The sequence below is a fragment of the Myotis daubentonii genome, chromosome 3, assembly GCF_963259705.1.
Source record: "Myotis daubentonii chromosome 3, mMyoDau2.1, whole genome shotgun sequence".
Classification (NCBI taxonomy): Eukaryota; Metazoa; Chordata; class Mammalia; order Chiroptera; family Vespertilionidae; genus Myotis; species Myotis daubentonii.
The window spans coordinates 138,944,941-138,960,945 of NC_081842.1; positions in this window are offsets into that span (position 1 = coordinate 138,944,941).

Below are 16,005 nucleotides of genomic sequence, written 5' to 3' on the forward strand. Positions count from 1 at the left end.
GCTCAGGTTCTTTTTTCTCTTTAAAAGGGGCCTCAGGACAGTCTTGTGCCTATTCTTTTCTGGCTTTTGGCCTTGTGTGAGGATGTGATGCCTAGAGCTGGTAGAGTGATCTTATGAATAAGCGGAGCTAGCACACAGGCAGAGGACAGCAGATCAGTCAGGCAAAAGGAATCCAGGTCATACTGCCAGTGTTGAGCAGCTGAGTTCATGATCCTAGAGACCAGTCCACCCCTACCACCTCCTAACTTTCTGCTATGGGAGGTGATACATATTTTTCTTATTGTTGAAGCTGGTTTATTTGGTCTTCCTATTACCTACAGCCAAAAGTATCATGGTTAATACACTGGTCCCATGCTCTTAGAAATGGGTCAGGCATCCTCCTGTAGGCCAACAACAAACACACAATAGGTGTCTGTTATACCAAGGCCAACATACCGTGTGCTTGTTTTGTTGTAGAAATTGTCTCTTGATTATAGGTGGTCTAGCCACTTCTACCTAATTCAACCAATAACAAATGCTTGAAACTTAAGCTAACGATGCCTTTAAAGTTATTAAAGTTTGTCTTGTTTTCTATTTTATTGTTCTAATTTTATGATAAATTTCCTTTTTCTCCTTTTTTTTCTAGGTTTTGTCCTGCTGGATGCTAGATACTTCCTTTTCAGCTTCTCACATACGCAGACTCTTGCTGCATCTGCTCTCAGCAGGGCTCCTGCTGACTTTTATTGTCTTCATCTGTCTAAAGCTTTATCTTCCTTTGGCTTTTATTGTCATCTAAAAACTCTTCTTCCTTTCCCTCTTTCCTTGATCTGAACTAAAATCAAGGGTGTCCACTGAGATGTATGTTTATGAATCAATGTTAAAAAAAAAATTATCTTTCCCTTTTAAAAAACCACTTTTTCATCACCTTAATTTTTTTTTGGTGTTTTTTTTTTCTTCATATTTTTCTCTTGATTGAAATGCTTGTCATCCAGATTTTTGGAAGCCTCTTTATTGCTATTGAACTCTTTTTCAGATTCAACATCTTTGTCCTTGCTTAACTCAGATTTGATTATCTCCTTATTAATCCAACAGAAAGGAGTCCTCCCATATCCTTCCAGCCCACAATTGTAAGATAAAAAAATGATCTGCCATGGGCATCCTGCAGGCAATGTGTCAAGCAGGCAATACATCAAGCAGCCGAATTTATCAGAACTCGACCTTCTTTATATATCACTCCCTAAAATGCCTTGTGCAATAATTCCAGTAGACACTCAATAACTTAAATTGTTTTGAATTAAATCAAATTGAATTTTTATAGTCACTACTAGATGACAGGCAACATGCACGAATTTGGCTGTTTTAAAACACATGGGAAAGGACATTAATACTAGAAGCATCTTGAGATTCTAATACCTATATTCGAGTAACTCAATATAGTCAAGAGCTGAATATTTATGATGTGGATTATCTGGTTCTATTCCATTGATTCATCTGCCTGATGACACCTCTGACATTTTTCATTCTAATATCTAAAATATTACTAGTATCATAAAATATCTAGCACACAAATTAATTCATCAGTTAAATGCCAGGAGTTTGACCCTAATGAGTTAAGGTCTGGGGATATTAAGGAGATTGCAACGTCCAGGATCTTCTTAACCTTTGTGGAGCAGGAGGGAGGATGGAATTTGCATGAAGATTCTCAAAATGTCCATTCAGTTTATTATTATTTTTAATTGTAGTATGATAGCATACAGCCTTTCACATCTAACTTTTGTTTCTTCTATCATTAGTCCTCATTTCTCACCTGTGGTGGCAGCCAGATTTAATTTCATTCATTTTCTCATTCAGTTACTTATTCATTCAACAGTCACATGTTAATCATCACCTGCGGGCAAGCACTGTTCTGGGTGCTCAGGATATATCAGAAAAGAAAGCAGAAAGGACTCCTGCTCTCCTGGAGCTTACATTCTAGTGTAGGGGACATTAGAATATAATAAATCCATAAACTCAGGGGGAGCTCAGTTTTTAAAGACAAGTGAGGCTGAGTAAGAAACTGTTCAGGGATGGCCTCTCTGAAGAGGTGCCATTTAAACAAGGCTTTTTATTTATTTATTTATTTTTTTTTTTTAGAGAGAGAGAGGAAGGGATAGAGAGAAAAAAAATATTGATGTGAGAGAGAAATGGTGATTGTTGCTTCCTGCACGTGCCCTGATTGGGAGCTGAGCCTATAGCCTAGGTATGTACCCTGACCGGGAATCAAACCCACAACCCTTTGTTGTATGGATGAGGCTCCAACCGAGTCACACCGGTCAGGGTGAACGAAGGCAAGAAGACTTCTTATTTTTAGATATTCTATAGATATTTCCTTCTTTTGTTCTCTAATAGAAGTATCTTGCAGCAAGGAATAGAAAGACTAGAGTCTAGTGATGTGATATTGGGAAACTCTTTTTACTTCCCTGGTCCTTACTTTTCAGTTCAGCATGCTGGTGGTGGTCTCTCTGTCTTCTGTCCGAGCAGCTGCCTGGACTAATTGTTCCAGGGATGGACCTGCAGTGCTCAATGCCGACCAGGCATGACTGCCTTACCACACTTCCATTGTGCAGTGAGAGAAATTGAATACTTGGTTTAGGAGATGTCTACTGATGAGTAACCTCATGAGTGAACCCTAGGGACACCCACTTTCCCCCTATTACTTTTGGTTGGGTCCTTGAAGGACTCACTTAACTTGGTTTGGAGCTTCTCCTATTGGTTGTATTAGGAAGGACCAGGAGAGGTTACAGTTAGCAGGGTTGATTACTATAACTGTACCTATTATTTGTTGAGTTTGTGTCTTGTCTGATGGGAAAGGGGGCTAATGCCAAGAGCGTGTCAGCAGACCTTGGAGGAGTGGGCAGCGGAAGCTTGTCGCAGCCTGACTCAAGGTAGCTAGCTCTTCACCTCATCTTGACAATACTGGGCTGATTGCATGTTTCCCCCGAACCCCCAGGGGATAATTACTCTGGGTCTGAGGAATAGCGGGAAGTTTGGGCCACCCAATTGTACTGTCTTATCTGTTGTGTCTGACTTGTCAAGAGACAGACTTTATAAGGTTTGAAACTACAGTTTTTGAAAGAATCAGAGATTCTTGTCCTTAAAAAAGATTTTGTCCTTAAAAAAAAAGTTGGTAAACTCTGAATGAATAGCAAGGGAGAAAACTAAGAAAAATTCAGGAAGTGGTAGAAGTAATTGTGAGAAAAGATATTGTCATGGGAAAACTCAAGTCTACCCCCTGGGTGCATCTTACAAAACTGGGCCACGAGAATGCTCTTCCTTTGCCATGTGGCCACATTGTCCAGAAAACGGGTCCTTAAATTATACTACCATAATGCAACTTGAGTTATTTTGTAAAAGAGAGAAAAAAATGAGGTGAGATCTCCTATGTAGAAGCATGTATGCTTTTATATCAGGATAGGTCTGTTCACATGAGCAAATGTAAAGTTATGAGACAAACAGATAAGCTGGTTAGGCCAGTTCTGCTGGAGTCTCCTGAGAATGAGAATGACTCATTCTGACTCCAGCGTAATGCCCCGAGGCTGCCTCCGCTCCACCACCTTTTGGAAGATGCAGCTGCAGCTCCTCGCCACAACCTCCCACCGAAGAGGGGCCTCTACTGGACCGGACCAGGAATGACCATTCCTCCCATACCCGAAGGGGTACTAGATTTGGTCAAGAGTTTCCTCCAATCCAGACAGGGCAATTCCCAATTAGACAAGTGCCAATAGGAAGATTTCATGTCCATGGCTAACTGGCAGGGGTGGTCTGGATGTATACTCCTTTTCTGATGTTGGACCATTTAACTGGAAGAATAATATGCCTGATGACCAGTGCCACTTTTAGGACTGGACTTATTAACTAAAATGAATGCCAAAATAACCTTTGCCCCTTGCTGGCTGGACACTGAGGTGCCTCTAGATAAAGCTTGTGCCATGCAGTCAGCTTTATTGACCTTAACAAAGATAGAAATTCTGGCTGAGATCCCTAAAAGATTCTAAAAGTAACTCTGGTAGTACGGGCAAAGGGCTGACCTAGAAAGGCAAAAATCGCAGCCCCAATCCACATATAATTGAGGGCATGAGCAACCCCTCATCCCCCATGTAAACAGTATTCTCTAAGAACAAGCTAAGAGTGGAATCTAACCATAAGTGGCAGTCTTCTTCTTCTTCTTCTTCTTCTTCTTCTTCTTCTTCTTCTTCTTCTTCTTCTTCTTCTTCTTCTTCTTCTTCTTCTTCTTCTTCTTCTCCTTTACCTCTTCACTCAAGGACATGCTCAGAGAGAGGAAGGGAGAGAGAAAGAGAGAAACATCAACGGGTTGCCTTCCATACATGCCCTGACCCTGCAACCTGGGGGTGTGTCCTGACATGGAATTGAACTGGCAACTTTTTGGCGCCCAGGATGACACTCAACCAACTGAGCCATTCTGGCCAGGCAGGTGGCAGCTCTTAGAGTACCAGCTTATTTGGCTTTGTCATTCACTGTACAATACTCCCATCTTACTTATGCAGAAACCAGGCACTAATGAATATGGGTTTGCTCAGGACTTGGAGGCCATTAACCAGAGAGTGAGAGACATCCACCCAGTGGCCTCTTATCCCTACACCTTGCTGACCACCTTGTCTGGGGAATTCTGTTGGTTTACTGTGCTGGACTTAAAGATGCCTTCTTTTGCATTCCTCTTAGCCCTGAGTCTCAGGAACTGTTTGCACTTGAATGGGAGGTCCCAGACTCTCAAGTTAAACAACAGTACTACTGGGCTGTTCTCCCCCAGCGGTTCAAAAACTCTCCACCCTGTTTAGAGAGGCTTTAACTAGAGATTTAAGGGAACTTTGGCCAGATAATGGAGCACTGATCCAATGTGTTGATGACATTCTCAATTGCCAGTCTCAGCAAAGAGGCTTCTGACAAAAATACCGTTCTAACCTTGAACTTCCTGGCTGAATGGGGATATGAAGTTTCCCAAACAAAAGAAAGTCCAAATATCCAAGTCCTCTGAGGACAAAGAAACTTGCTCCCAGACAGGAGGGAAGCCCTAGCTAGGATGGTAATGCCCTCCACCCTTGGACAGCTAAGAAGATTTCTAGGAATGGCTGGCTTTTGTAGGATCTGGATTTCAAACTTTGGCTTGATTGCAGAACTGTTCTATAAGGCACTGAAAAGAAAAGATCAAGAGCCTTTGATTTGGACTGGACTGGGGAATGCCAAAAGGCCTTCCATGCTATTAAAGAAAAGTTATTGATGGTCCCAGCCCTAGGCCTCCCAGACTTAAGAAAGCCTTTTGACTTGTTTGTACATGAAAGACAGGTATCTAGAAAATATTAAAGGCCAGTGGCCAATTTCTCAAAACAGCTGGACACAGTGCTCATGCTCAAGAATAACCAGTTTGTCCGAAGACCATGGCTGCTACCTGTGGCCCTCTACAGGAAGCTGAGGAGTTCACCCCGGCACCACCCAACACAGTACATACTCCACACCGTGTGTAGCCCTTACTAGCACAAAAAATAGGATGCTAGCTGACCTCCAGTTGGCCGGGAAAATACCAGGCCATTCTTTTAGACAATCCTAATGTCATTCTCAAGACTATTTCACTCTAAACCCAGGCACCCTGCTTTCCTCTGAGCCAGAGGGACTGAAACAATATTGTATTCAAATAATTGCACAAGTCTCTTCTAGCCACCAGACCTGACTGAGTTGCTGCTAAAGAATCCTGATCTCGAGATGTTCACCCATGGAAGCAACTTTATGGACACGGGAAATTGGAAAACAGGATATGCGTGGTGACTCTTTAGGAAACCTAGGGACAGGTACTTCAGTCCAGAAGGCTGAATTATTGGCCCTAACTTGAGCCCTACACCTGGAAAAAGGTAAAAAAGTCAACATCTACACTGATTTCAAATATGCATTTACGGTAGTACATGCCCATGGATCATTTGGGAAAGAAAGAGGACTTTTTACATCAGGAGGAAAAGAAATTAAACATTCTCAGGAGGTATTAGGTCTCCTAAAGGCAGTTACATTATGGAACCTAAGTAGGTTGCCATCATCATGTATTACCCAAATCATCAGCAGACCAATGGCTTAATCCCCCAGGGAAATAATAAAACAGATCAAGCTGCCAAGCTGTTGTGCCAAACTAAAATTCCAGTATCCCTGTCAGCAGCCTTTATTCTTAAGGCTAAGACTTTGCCTTAAAGCTAGCCCCACCTGAATATTCCTTAGAAGACTTAGAAAGAGAAAAAGCATGGGGCTATTCTACTTAACCCAAAAGATGAGTGGATGAGCAACGAACAGGTGATCATTTTGATCCCAAAACACCTGATGGAGGAAACAGCACCGTCCACCAGAGCAGCCATTCTGGATGGGATGCCTCATTCCCATGGATGTAGAAATACATTACTGGGCCAGATATGCAAATAACTGTTCAAAAGATAATTTAGAAATGCATTATCTATGTCAGAAATAATCCTCAAACAGGACCTCACCCAGAAGACAGGATGGTCCAGAGCCAAGGATTGGGCCCTGGAGAAGGTTGGCAAATTAACTTCACTATGATGACCAAAACAACTGGAAATTATCGATATCTGCTAGTTGTGTAGATGCTCTTGTGGGATGGGTGGAAGCATTCCCATGCAGGTCAGAGAAGACCTCAGAAGTAATAAAAGCCTTATTAAAAGAAATGGTTCCTAGGTTTGGACTGCCCTTCTCTATTCAAAGTGACAGTGGGAGCGCCTTGATTTCCAAGGTGACCCAGGAGGTTTCTCAACAATTAGAAACACAATGGAAATTCCTGGGGGCCACAATCCATTGGAAAAAAACAGAGAAGATGAATCACACATTAAGAAAAACCACTGCTAAATGTTGCCAAGAGACTAACCTAAAATGGGATAAGGTATTGCCTAGTGCCCTGCTGAGGATGACAGTAGCTCCCAGACGCTGGATTCAATTGAGTCCTTATGAAACATTATATGGAGGCCCTTCCTATGTCTTAGAGAAAATCTTAGAAAGGTTGATGACCCAAACATTAAAGAATTGGACACTATAAGGTATGTACAATCCTTGGGATTAACTTTAACTGCTATTCATAAGTTTGCTCCCAACAGGATGAAGTAGCCCACAGATGTCCTATTAGACCATTTCAAACCCAAAGATTGGGTACTTTCAAAGTTCTGGAAAAATAGACATCCTGAAGACCAAGTTCAACTTAAGTGGGTAGGACCTTATCAGATTTTACTAACCACTCATTTTTCTGTTAAACTAGAAAGAGTCAAGCCCTGAATTCGCACCACTCTCACTGGAGTTAAGCCTGCTCCAGACGTATGACCTCCCACCCGAGAAACAATACCCTCAAAAACCACTGCTCAACCACCTGAGTATTCCTGCAAGCCCATCCCAGACTGTAAGATGCTCTTTAGAAAGAAAACATCTGAAAACCTGGACTAGACTTTGCCAAAATGAAGAACACCCTCTGGTTGATATCCAAGATAATTGTTTTGTAATCTCTAACTTTCTATTCTTTCCATTTTCACCTGTTACAAGTAATGGCATCTGTTGTGGGCTACCACCTATGTAAAAATGCATAACCAATCTGATTGCTGGGACTGTGGACTACTACCTGTATCTGGTGCAGAAGGCATGCCTTATACACCCATTTAATATCTCGGACTGGGAACAATGGATGGAGCAAGTCACCAAAGATAAGTGGGGTTCCTCTCCCTAACTCCACATTTAGGGGAACATGTGCCCTAATCAGATAAGAACATTGTTCATGTATCTCTGCTTATGAGACTAACATTACTGATCTGTTAACTCATATGAGTACAGTCACAGACCAGGCTGATAACCTTCTATATATGGATGTATTTACCCACCGACTCACTTCTCTTCCCAGCCACTAGGGAATGCTCATAGTAGTTTTACTTCTTCGTGGCATCGGGATACTAATTGGATATTGCTGCCTTTACAATTGTGCCTGAGGGCAGCTAAAGCTAGCAACCTGATGATGATTCAAGCTGAGGACCCTCGGCCTAGGACCCAAGTCTATTTCCAATTACGTGTAAAACAGTTTCATTCCTCTAATCCCCAAAACTCTGTCCCTTCTCAGCTAGAGCTGTCATCAACCCTTCTTCCTCAAGATTGAAAAATGGTCATAAGGGAAGAATTGAAACTGAAGGTCCTTAGGACTTTGATTAAACTTAGTTTTAAATTCTAGCTCTAAAAATCTCTTTCTGTATCTATCATCTATCTATCTATCTATCTATCTATCTATGCAAAAATGTTTACAGTTTTTCATATGGAAAGTAATATAATAATCCTATATAATAAAAGCCCAGTGACCGAATGGCAGAATGACCAGAACGACTGGTCAACCAGTCACTATGACGTGCACTGACCACCAGGGGCCAGACGCTAAACACAGGAGCTGCCCCCTGGTGGTCAGTGCACTCCCACAGTGAGGGTGGGTTCACAGCTGCTTGACTGACCGGGATGAGTGGTGCTCCCACAGCAGGCCAATCCCCACGGCCACGCCCCCCACTGGGCCTATAGTTAATAAATAATAATGCAAGAATAAACTCTGTGTTTTGCAAGCTCACAACTATAAAACTACTTCATTCAGAGAAAGAGAGAGAGAGAGAGAGAGAGAGAGAGAGAGAGAGAGAGATTTTATTTATTTTTTTAAAAAATATATTTTATTGATTTTTTACAGTGAGGAAGGAAAAGGGATAGAGAGTTAGAAACATCGATGAGAGAGAAACATCAATCAGCCACCTCCTGCACACCCCCTACGGGGGATGTGCCCACAACCAAGGTAGATGCCCTTGACCGGAATCGAACCTGGGACCTTTCAGTCCCCAGGCTGACACTCTATCCACCAAGCCAAACCGGTCAGGGTGAGAGAGAGATTTTAAACAAGAGCTCTCATAACATATGGCATCATTCTCCTGGACAGTGCCATTCATAATAAAATAGACAGCTATTTCTCCATTGAAAGTCTGGGTGTTTCGTGTTTGGCCCTGCTAGCATGGAGTGGTTGAATTTCTGTTATATAACACAGAGAAGCATCTAAAAGGTTCTGATTTAGTCTATTTCTCTCTTTTTTTCTTTTAAGAAATGAAAAGTCCAGGAAACTAAGGAGAGAAATAGGTAAAGAAATAAATATTGAAACCTCTTGAGCAGCTGGATCTGACCAGAAAAAACAACCACTAAAATGTTTGTCAGTGCAAGGGACGGAGGTAATAGTCTTAATATTTACAGTTAGCCTCATAATGAGCCTCAGGTGCTCATTTTATCATGGGGAATTTCATGGACAAAAGTTGCCAAATCTCACAACAGTTTCCTCTTCTGGTTCACAATTCACATTTAAAAATGGAAGACCCAGGCTCAAAAGTAATCCTGCCTGTCTGCAGGCTTGATGAGAGGTAAATGCTATTTTAATCTAATACCTAAGTAAAGGCAGAAAAAATCATGGAAAATGTTCAAAGCTCTGTTGTACTTTCTGACTATAAATGTATGCACGACACTTTCAGGGAAAACTGTTCCCCAGAGCAGCCTTTTAAAATGTTAAACCACTGCACTTTGGAAACTGAGATAAAGAGCTTTGTACCCTGAGCTATTTCTCCCTTGCTCTTTGCTGAGCTAAACCTCCTGTGTAATAGTTTCTTTGGTGAGCTTTGTTCTGCTGAGGTGTTTCATGTTGCTGTGCCTCTGCCTTGTCTCAGTAAACAAAGACTCACTGAGTCAAATTTGGCCTTTGGAAAACAACCTAGATAATGGCTGCCTATAATTATATAAATGCTTAAATAACAACTGGTTTTTAATTTAATTTAATTTAATTTTAATTTAATTTAATGGAAGTAAACCTTAGCACATCCTAACCCAATGCCTCTCCTTGTAAGTGGCCGTTGTGTCCTCTGGGTAACCTCGGAACCTGGCAGTATTATTAGGAACACTAAAGGCCAGTGCATAAATTTGTGCACAGGTGGGGTCCCTCGGCCTGGCCAGCAATCGGGGCTGATTGGGGCCGGCCAGCTGGTGGGAGGGACAACGGGACGTTGGCTGACTGGGGAGAGGGACTGCAGGAGGTTGGCTGTGGGAGTACACTGACCACCAGGGGGCAGCTCCTGCATTGAGCATCTGCCCCCTGTGGTCAGTGCACATCATAGTGACCGGTCAACCAGTCGTTCGGTCATTCGGTAGCTTAGGCTTTTATATATATAAGTAGTAGGTCCTATAAAAATATTTAATAGATGAATGAATGCATACATGCATGCATGCTTAATAAATGTACTTGGTGTGTTCTAAAACAACTTTTATTTTCCTGTTTAGAAATTCAGCCTTTTAATTGTCTTTTTGGGAAATGTTTATTTCAAAAGTGTATTAATATTAAAGAATATTTACAAAACAAGGTAGTCAACAATATGCCTTCTTTAACACTGCCCCTCTTTTCCAAATAAATTCATGGTGTATGGCTCTCCAGAGATAAACAGAACAAAGCCAGCTGAGATGAAAGTATCTGATGGGTTTCCCACTACTCTGCGTTGGATGCAGAACAATGCCACAATTTTAATGGCCTCAGGGTCCACACTCCAGTGTCCATGCAGAATCTTTTCTACTGACTCTACTCGTTTGGCAAAGCCTAAAGTCACAGTGAGGCAGGCAGGTTAGAACCGGGAACAAAGGCCTCAAGCTCTACCCCTCCCCTTTTCCATTTTGGCTGGAACATGGGAGATGTGACCTTCTCTGATTACCTGTTCACCTACTCCCCTCTCCCAATTTCCTATAATTGAGTCAAACAAAACCGGTCTCAACCAGATTTGGCAGCCATACTGACCTGAAAGTGATCATCGGGGTCATTATGATATCCTATATAATAAAAGGCTAATATGCAAATTGTCCCCTCAATCAGGGGGCCTATCAGGGGCGGGGCCAGCTGAGGGGAGCAGCCGCAGGTGGTTGGCTGGCAGGCCCCGCCCCCTGAACAATTTGCATATTAGCCTTTTATTATATAGGATATTATAATGTCCCTGATGATCCCCTACCACCCGTAGCCACTCCCCCTGGCTGGCCTCACCCTGGATCAGCCCCATCCCCATCAGGGGAGGGGCTGGCCAGCCAACTGCCCATGGCCCCTAGAATTAAACCCTGTAATTTGCTATTGTTGTTTTTTTTCAAATTACCCACTGGTGTTAGCTCAAAGAGCAGTTTGTCTTTTCGATCAGTTTGTCTTTTCATTTAGAACAGTGGTTTTCAACCTTGGCTGCACATTAGAATCACCTGGGAATCTTTTTAAAATCCTGATTTCTGGGCCTCATCCTCCAAAATTCTGTTTCTTTGTTATGGGGTGGGGCCACAACATTAGTAACAAAGAAACAGAATTTCCGGAGGATGAGGCCTAGAAATCAGGATTTTAAAAAGATTCCCAGGTGATTCTCATGTGCAGCCAAGGTTGAGAACCACTGGTTTAGAAGTATATTTAGGCTTGTTCTGCTGAGGAAGAGTGGTAGGTGGAGTGAAATGGGGAAGTTGTTTGGAAGAAAAAGAAAGATGCAGACGCAGCATCCAGGACACACTATTTTTCTTTCCTGAGCATTTGCTGGTTAGCAGCCCGCTTTCCTTTTCTTTTCCTTTTTTTCTTTCCTTTCCTTTTCTTTCCTTTGCTTGTTTCTGTCTCTCCTTCTTTATTTTTTTATTTTATTTTGGGGACTTGATAGGCCATGCCTGCAAATTAAGACAGAAACCACCATGAGGCTTCTTCAGCTGGTCTCTGGGAGGCTGCTTTCTGGTCAGCCTGTGGTGGCTCCAGGTTGAGACACACTCATCAGATTCCTTTTGTCACTGGCCCCTGTTTTCCACAGTCTGTCCCAGAAGACATTTTGGTTCAGTCATCAACATTGGTCCATGAGTACTGACCTCCCAAGAGCCTTAGCCTTTATTGCCCTGCTATTCTACTTGTCCAACATCGAGATAAAGCCCTCTCTTTGGAATCACCACCCAGAACATGTAACTAAATCTTACTCAAAATGTCCTTCTATAAAGAGGAACCAGGACCAATTCCTCAAATACATTTGAAAGACATGAAGGGCATTTTTGCTGTGTTCTACGAGTCTATTTAAGGATGCGGAGCTTGCTCAAGAAATTTGCAATAAAATCCATTGCAAAAGAATTTATTTTTTCAACCAGAAAGCAAAACCATCCTGAATAGTCTTGTGACATACCAAAGTGCACAAGTCAAAAGACACAAACATCACAGGGGCCTGGATGTCATAAACAGTGGCCATTGTGCACACAGCTGAGGGACCCGGGGCGTAGCAGGCTGCCCCCTGCTGGCTGTGTATCTCAGTTCACACAATCTTGGCTATACAAAGTCCTTATCATGGTTTAGTTCCCTTTCATTCGCATTCAAATGATGTTCAGTTACTTCCTATCATATTTTCTGTAAGTTGAACAAAATAAAACTTACATTGGTTTGATTCTGGTGCAAGACAGTGAGTTTGTGTGAATAACAAAAATTATTTTAAAAGGGGTACACTCTCTCAGTCTTTTGGGGACATGTACTTGCCTAACGCTGTCAGGCTTTTAGAGAGGGTAGCTCTGGCGTTCAACAGGTCACAGCATATTTAATGGTCGTTTCCCTTTAACATCTTAATATGTACTATTTCAAGCGTATACAAAAGTAGAGAGATTAGTATAATGAACCCTCAGCCTCAGTAATTATCCCCTTAAGCCAATCTCTTTGGACATACACTTCAGTGTACACCCTGACTATCACACCCACTATTCTCAAACAAATCCAAGACTTTAACCTCACCTAGAAATATTTCATATCCATCTCTAAAAGATTAGGGCTCTTTATTAAAACAAAACCACTATTCTGTTACCACATCTAAAAGATCAACAATAATTCCTTAGTATGCTCAAATAGTTAGTATTCAGATTTTCCCATTGCCTCATAAATATTTCTTTCTATTATTTACTCACTTATTTTTATATTTTATTTTCATCTGGATCAAAAGAAGATCCAGCCCTAGCCAGTTTGGCTCAGTGGATCGAGCGTCAGCCTGTGGACTAAAGGGCCCCAGGTTTGATTCGGGCCAAGGGCACATGCCCGGGTTACAGGCTTGATCCCCCGCGCCCCCAGTAGGGGGTGTGCAGGAGGCAACCAATCAATGATTCTCTCTCATCATTGATGTTTCTATCTCTCTATCTCTCTCCCTTCCTCTCTGAAATCAATGAAAAAACATTTTTTTAAAAACAAAGAAAAAAAGAATATGGTTCCTTAAATGTTAAAAAATAAAATAAAAAGAAGATCCATACATTGCAACTTGTTGACATGTCTCTTAGGTCTCTTTAATTTTTAAAGTTCTCTCTTTCTATTTCTCTTGCATGTACCAACTTATTTTCTTAAAGAAAAGTGGGTTTCTTCTCAGTCTGGACAAACTGGAATTTTTCTATAGTCTAGAGATTGCTGTCTATATTCTATTGATATTATTTAACATTTTACCTCATCAGCCTTCCCCCTCCCCACCCCCCACACACCCCACTTTTTTTTTCCTTTTTTGACATGGATGAGGTGAAGTCAAGATCTTGAGCTGGAACTCAAGGTCTACATATTAGATTGAATGTGTTCTTCTTTTGAAAGGTGACTGTCTCTGGTGTTGCATTTTCTTTCTACAGATCCTGCCAGTCCAGCAGGTCACTCCCTAATTTGTTTGGAGGGTTGAAAGGGTAGCAATAAATTCCAGAACACAAGCCTATTTACTTTCCAGAGTGTTAACTATAAACACCCAGGCCTTGAGTTTCAGAACAGGCAGCATTTGTCTATACAAAGTGCACTCTTCTTTACAACAGCATTTAAATAACCTATTTTTACTCACTCCACCCCACCCCTGCTTGCCATCAGTCCAGCCACAAGGAGCCACAAGGAGAGAAGGAGAAGGAGGAGGAGGAGGAGAAGGAGGAGGAGGAGGAGGAGGAGGAGGAGGAGGAGGAGGAGGAGGAGGAGGAGGAGGAGGAGGAGGAGAAGAAGAAGAAGAAGAAGAAGAAGAAGAAGAAGAAGAAGAAGAAGAAGAAGAAGAAGAAGAAGAAGAAGAAGAAGAAGAAGGAGGAGGAGAAGAAGAAGAAGAAGAAGAAGGAGAAGAAGAAGAAGGGAAGTTTAAATATTTAGTATGTTACCCCATGAGTTGGTTTACCCAGTCATTTCACAAAATCTTAACACAAACACCCTACAACATTGATTGAAAAATGGCACAAGCTCCTTTAAAACTCCATGCCCCTCTGTTCTTTCTCCTGCCTGTCTCACCTGGCCCCTCGATCCCCAAATGGTTTCATTAAAAAGTAATCTGCCAGCTTGTTTAGAAGAAAATGCTGAGCTGTTTCCCAGTGGGTGATTTGGTTCAGATCCATTTGGTCCACACTCTCCAACAATCACCTGACAGAACACTGACCTCAAAAAATTAGGACAGTTCCTTCAGTTAAAACAAAACAAAACAGGACACTGCTATTTGAACACCCTAGGCTTCCTATCCCATTACGGACATATAATCCGTTCAGTTCTCTGAACTCGAGGGAGTTATTTGTTTCTTCCTCCTTAAGCAAGTTCTGGCCAATGAGAGCCCTCTGCTTTACCCACTTGGGAGCAGGCTTACCTAAGTCTCTCCACGGGGCCTGGTCTGGGAGCTTCTGCGCTGCCCCTCAGGAGACTTTGCTCTTCCTCATCCTCTTGCTGAACACCCAGGGTGTCCACTCTCTCTCCCCACTGGGTTGCACTTGGGTTAAAGATTCTTGGTCAAAGGAAAACAATAGCAGGGCAAGGGTTCTTTCACTGGGTTACTTCTTTAAAAAGGGAGGCCGGGTGCCGGGGTCCAACCCCAGCAGGTCCAGGGGTCCCCAAAGGTGTGGACGGAGTCGGCGAAGAAGGAATGACACGGAGAGGGCGTTCAGTTGATCAGCAGCCTAGCCAGGATCTCTAGCCAAGTTCTGGTCAGGATCTCCAGCGAAGTTCTGGTTAGGATCTCCAGCCAGGTTCTGTGTCCATGTTCTCTTGCTAGGTTCTCCAGCCAGGTTCTCCAGGTTCTCCAGCCAGGTTCTGTAGCCATGTTCTGTCCAGGTTCTCCTGCCATGTTCTGTCTAGGTTCTGTAGCCAGGTTCTGTCTCTAGGTTCTCCAGCCATTCTGTTGCCAGGTTCTGTTGCCATGTTCTCTCGCCAGGTTCTATTGCCATGTTCTCCAGCCAGGTTCTGTAGCCAGGTTCTAGTCAGGTTCTCTTGCCATGTTCTATAGTCAGGTTCAGTCCAGGATCTTTTGCCATGTTCCTTCGCTAGGTTCTGTCTCTAGGTTCTGTTGCCAGTTTCTGTCCAGGATCTTTTGCCATGTTCTCTCCAGCAAAGTTCTTCTGTCTCTAGGTTCTGTGTAGGTTCTGTCTTCTAAGTTCTGTCTTGTTACATCTGTATTTATACCAGTTGATTCCAATCCTATCAATCTCTATTCCAAAGGTTAGGGCGTTTCTTATCTCCATTCCAGGGAGTAAAGATTATGTAGCTTAAGCATGATTGTTCGTAGTTAAAGTGATTAATTACCCGCCTGGCACTTAGTTAAGAGGTTTTATTCCCTCCCTAACTTCAGGGGAAAATCCCTACCTGGGGAAACAACCTTTCTCAGAGACCTTGGTTAAGACACATAGTGCCAAGAAAGTGAGCAAACATATTAAGAACAGTATGCCATATATGCCAGGTCCCTTGAAACAGCAAGCATGGACCGGCTCCCGGCAGCCGGGGGTAGGGCATTTCTTGAATTAGGACGGGAGATGAACGGAAAGAGGGTTTCCACTAGGATCTGGCTGGCTCAGGGGAGTGGGCTCTGTGAGGAGGGTGACTCCTATCCTGCCGAGGGTTCTATGACCTTTGTGATCAAGAACTGGATTCCAGGCAAAATGCAAACCCCTCAGAGAGTGCAGAGGTGAACGGTGTACGCTCTGGAATCTTAAAAACCTGGAATC